The 5,505-nt window shown below is 36.2% G+C and overlaps 1 protein-coding gene across 1 annotated transcript in view; it reads left to right on the top strand.

The window, feature by feature from the left end:
* Positions 1 to 66: 66 nt before the first annotated feature.
* The window catches only part of LOC126893856 (transcription factor Sox-5), a gene marked incomplete in the record, with an annotated part of 27,482 nt that continues 22,043 nt past the window's right edge, over positions 67 to 5,505 (top strand). Inside the window, 1 exon segment of the mRNA XM_050664382.1 lies at positions 67 to 511.

The raw sequence follows: 5,505 nt of genomic DNA, 5'->3' as shown, positions 1-5,505 counted from the left end.
ACCGCCACCGCCCCCACCGGCAGTGGTCATACGCCGGTAACGCACCGCCAGTGTATCACAACGATTCGGTATCGCATAGCGTCCGGTGAGCAGCGGCACACGACGGCAACAGCAGCAGCGGCACCAGTACCCGACGGAAGCATCCACCGCCACCGCCGCCCGCAAACAGCAGTAGTCGGTGCGTCAGTCAGTCGGCGTACGTCGCGTTTATCGCACTTGTTATCGTCGCCGCGCCGCCGTCGTCACCGTTGAATTCGGACCGAAGGCACGTCGTTCATTTTCGTAATACTACCCCCGAAAACTGTTTCCAAACCGATTGTTGTTTTTTTCAACTGAAATAGTGATTTGCGTCGAGAGATCATTTCGTTTACGTCGTCGGTAGATGTTAAATAAATTTTTGTTCGCAATTCATTTTACTATTTAAAATACTTTACATTGAAGACATTCATTAGCGACATGTCAGTGCCAAAGGATTCGGCCGATGTCGTATCGAGCACCCACAGTTACTTTGGTGAGTAAACGCAATTTTTATGTAAAAACCCTATTTGTATGTTGTTTTCAAATTCAAAATTATCGCTAAAATAATTTTGGAAATTTTGTGTAGTAGCGAATTTATCAATTACGCTTTTTATCGCTCGTGGTAACCTTACTAAAATGTCCATAATTGCGTCCTTTACACGTGACATTATATTTTGATTTTTAAGCAATTACGTTCAGACGAGATGTGATGGCTTAGGTGTGAAAGAAAATTATTTTTCGCAATTTCATATCATCGTGTAGATAAATCTATTATCAATTGAACTTTGGTGATCATGTTGATCAAATAAAAAATACAAATCTACAGCTGTTACAATTTAAAATTTTACATTATAGTTTTCTTTGTCAGATCTCCATAATTAGATGCTATTTTTAATTTACCCTCATAACAGTTGTAAATCGGTTCACTATTATTGTTTACCAGTCAATATTTCCCGAATAAAATTACAATAACATTATCTTGAATTCTCATTAATGGGTTCAATGACATGCTGTTTTTAATTTGTTTTGTTCATCACAATACAATCTGAATTTCTTTCGATAGCACAATACCTGTGATTAATTTTGACTTAAACGTATTCGTCTAGATAAAATTAATTCAAACCTGACCATCTTGACAATTAAATCATTATGAATTGAGGAATGTATTAATTCTCTTCTAACTGTTTAGAGTGGCACAAAATGATAATTTATTTTAATATTCTTTTGCGAATTTCATTTTAGTTGAATGGACATCGGTATTACTTATATAAATAATCCTCAAATAAATGAGACACTTATCGAATATTTAATTATAATAATAGCTAAACCGATATAAAAAATCGCTTGCAGTACACTGTTGGCGTATATTAACATTGTAAAGGTTGCGTATTAAATGATTAAGTGTGTCGTTTGAATTTTCCCGTTCATGTCGCCCATAAACACAGTCGCTGCAAGATTCGTGTTCTTAGTTGGCGAATTGAGCACAGTGATTTTTATTGAGTTTTATTGTGAGAAAAAATGTCATTAAAGACGTCGGAGTCGTTCGCTGTAATCTTAAATTATTTATTTATACATAATATGATGCGTACAGAGCAACTATGAGCGGCGGCCATTCGTTCGTCAAGTTGAGCTTTGATGTAAAAAATGAATTTTATTATCCGGTTTTAATGTACGCAGATCGTGCGCGTTAAAAAATTGAATTAATACATATTTAGACTGAACTAAACTGTTGACGGACGCCTTGAATAATTTTTGTGTGCATTCTGCAGGTCTTTCTATCTCTTTTTATGTACGTTTTTATGTACCGAGTTTATTACAGTTTGTAACTGACCGAAACCGTTTAGCGGCAAGTCCGCGAGCGAGTGCATACGTTGACACATGAAAAGGTTGACGACGTTAACGAATTTCCGGTGTCCACATACACTAACGGTTTGTAGTAAATGCACCGAAAAGTCATAAAAAGAAAAATAGAATAAAAAACACATAGCTCTTGCAACACGAGTAAGAAAAATCAAACGTTTTCCCAGACGGTTCGTTTAATCTCGTTAATGTGATGCGTGTAATCCTCGTTTGATAAAAAGCTAAAAGTATGAAGCGAGTACCATTTTTTGGCGGTTGGCAACACGTTAATATTATGCAACACTTATCTAAACCGGCGTTCAAAGAGGCCGACTGCAGTTGTATTAATGAAGTAGTAATTAATTATTCTAGTTCTTTTTCTCTGTTCAAAAACTCTCGAAGATAGAAAATATCGAAAAACGTGTCAGGTCAAACAATTTTTACAGAGACAGTCATATCGTTTACGTCGAACGTCTTCGGTAAAAATATATTTCGGAAGTCGAATTCTTTTTCATCTTGTTTGACTTTGGAAAGTGCATTCGATTTACATGTTCTTAGTAATAATATTTTAAAAAAGTTTTTACTATGAAAAAAAATAAAAAACAATGTATACGACTTCCTTTTACTATTTATAGAATATTGTAACTATTTATAATAAACGTTTTCCTTCATAGTTTCATTATGTTTGTACTCTGTTGAAAGAATACAAATTAAAGTATATTAAAAAAAGCCATAGGATTAGATTATATTTTTAGCGAATAAATAATACATCCTTTTTGTACTTTTCTCCTCTTAATCATTGTGATAAATAGTTATTGTAACATTATTTGTACAAAACATTTTTTTGGAAATTTATATTATATAATGAACTGCCGTTAAAAATACAAAGTTTTAAAGAACAATTTTTTTTTCGTTTATTTTATATTTGTTCTTCCCGTCTCGGACGTCATCTAAAATAATGTTCTTTGTTTTGTTGAAATAATAATAATGAGAACGTACAAATTTGTGTTGGTGACGGCGGCGGTGGCGTCTGGAATCTAAAATAAAACGTATATTGGCCGTTGTAACTGTTTTTGTTGTCGCTGTGTGTGTTATTACACGACCGATTACACCCAAAACTGTCAAAAACACAAAAATCTTCACCTATGCAAAAACAAAAGACCAAAAATACATTTATTGGCGTATAAAAAAGAATCGCTTCAGCAACTGCCATTGTTAAAATAATAAACCGACCTCAAAATGAATTGCCTCCGCACAATGTTCAGTAATTCGTTTGGCTTGTCATACGAATTATTATTCGTGTGTTAAAATCAATTTTTATTGTTCACAATCATTGCCGCCTGTCGCGTTGGCGTACTTGATTTTGTTTAGGTCCATAAAAATAGATTTACGGAATTTTTCACTCGGCAAACAATTATTTAATAACACAACTGAAACATGTCAGTAACGTAACATAGAAGAGCTCATTGTTCGACGCCCGTGTTGAGATTCCAAGACATTTTTTCTGTAAATTTATTTCGAATAATTATAAGGTTTGGTAGTGTTTGTTTGCCGTTTCATTTTTGGCTAGTACTTTCGATTCGCATCACTCGATGACGTTTTAATCATATTTTAACGGTTGTGTTTATTTATTAATGTCAGGTTGCCAGATCCCCAGCAGACCGGTGCGCCAAGCCCATACGGTCTCGGTGAGATAAGCCGAGTGTCCGCCGAAACACAATCGATACAATTGTTTTCCATTGTGAATTTACTTTTTTGTTTCGACAGCAAGAAGAAACACAAACCTTTTTAATAAACAGTCAATCTACGCAAAACCCAACCGCAGACATCCGTGAGAAACTCACCCACTAACAGGTTCCTTTTCCCCGCAGGCTATAAGAGCGTGTAAGGGCGATGAACCGTCTGTGTACCGTTGTTTCCAGAAGGATACCATAATAATACCTCGTTGAACCGGAGACTACAGGGACTTAATAGCCAACACATGCGCTACCGTCGAGAACCGCGATTTATTTTTTTCACAATAATGTTTTTCACGCGTCTAGCACCCAAGACGGAAATAATCTACCGCCCCTGCCGATAGATTTACACTGCTGCAATATCCGCCTGTTGCCACCTTGTTGTGCGTTTAGGAATTGATAGGTCGACAAAATTACCAACATGAAGCGTAAAGGTTCTGCTTTGGTCTTGTTTTGTTTTCGAATGTTTAGTTATTGGCAAGTGCTTGTCGGCTGTACGAAACTTATAAAATAATATGTCAATGTAATTAAAACGAAGAGGTCTATTATGTATCTGAAAGTGAACGCTCAAGTCTATTTCCAGTTACACCTACTGATGCTGATGAACTATTTTCTTTGGATACGGTTCAACGTCGCGGAAAAGAAGCGACGGCGGTATCAATCTGGTGCGGTTAAAAGGATTAAAATAGAGTATGTGCGTATCCTTTCAATTTAAACAAACACCGGTAAATCTGCCGCCCTATTATTGCGTTTTATTGGTCGTAAAAGAGACGGGCGGAGGTTGGCTCTGCATATATCGTCTCTTCCACATTGCCACCATAGCTGTTATTATTCACGTCATCGTCACTATCTCGGTACGTCTGAAAAAAGATACAAAATTAAGTAAAAAATTGTTTTTTTTTTGTCGTCTAAAAATTCCGTCCCGGATTTCTGTAATCTGCACNTTGTCGTCTAAAAACTCCGTCCCGGATTTCTGTAATCTGCACTAGTTTCTCCCGGCAGCTGAAACATAATAGTCTGAGGTCGTGGAGAGCACGTCGAGTTTTCAAAATAATTCATTGCCATTACTCGAGATAAGTAACGAGCTGCGATGAGGTGGCGGGTGACAGGGACCGGGTATAATGTAACATGGCGTCCATAACAATAACATAAAAATGCGATAATAATAACTATTATTTTACGGGTGTGCGTGAATGTGTTCTTGACTCTTTTGTAATGTTCACCAGATGTGTCATCTCTGGGCATATTGCCGTCCGTGGTGGTACACGATGTACTGTATAATTGTAACGTACGTGGCCTCCGCGTGTGCAGTTTCTTAGAAACAAAAAAAAAACCTTTGTTCTATATAAAGTTCTAATGCGAATGCATAGCGGCGCGTGGATCCGCCATAAAATGTGTAAACTATATGCGGAGGAGGACAATAAAAAAACTTAAAAGCCGTGACTAAACGCGTATATCTCCAACACTATTTTTATCCAAAGTCCGCTTTCTCTAAAGACAACCTTTTTGAGCTAAAACTTGGGCAGGTTACCCTGACGAGAGATATTCAATGATAGAATTTCGCCTGTTTTTTTTTTTTTTAATTTTTTTACGGTTTTCATCCCTTAGATGACTCTTAGACTTCTTTCAAAATATTTCACGTACTTCAATTACTGAACTATTCGTAGAGAAATTTGTATATTTAAGACGATCTTTAACACTTTTAANTTCACGTACTTCGATTACTGAACTATTCGTAGAGAAATTTGTATATTTGAGACGATCTTTAACACTTTTAAAGAAACTACACATAAAAACATAACAGACTTTCAGCAGTATCTGTCTGGTTCATCGGTTTTGTCTTTGGTATAAGACGTGTAAAATTAACCTGATCTTGAATGTATTTAATGATAACTGATTATTGTTAACGACC

The sequence above is a fragment of the Daktulosphaira vitifoliae genome, unplaced genomic scaffold (genome assembly GCF_025091365.1).
Source record: "Daktulosphaira vitifoliae isolate Bord-2020 unplaced genomic scaffold, ASM2509136v1 Scaffold_1, whole genome shotgun sequence".
Classification (NCBI taxonomy): Eukaryota; Metazoa; Arthropoda; class Insecta; order Hemiptera; family Phylloxeridae; genus Daktulosphaira; species Daktulosphaira vitifoliae.
This window is presented reverse-complemented; position numbering and strand designations above follow the sequence as displayed.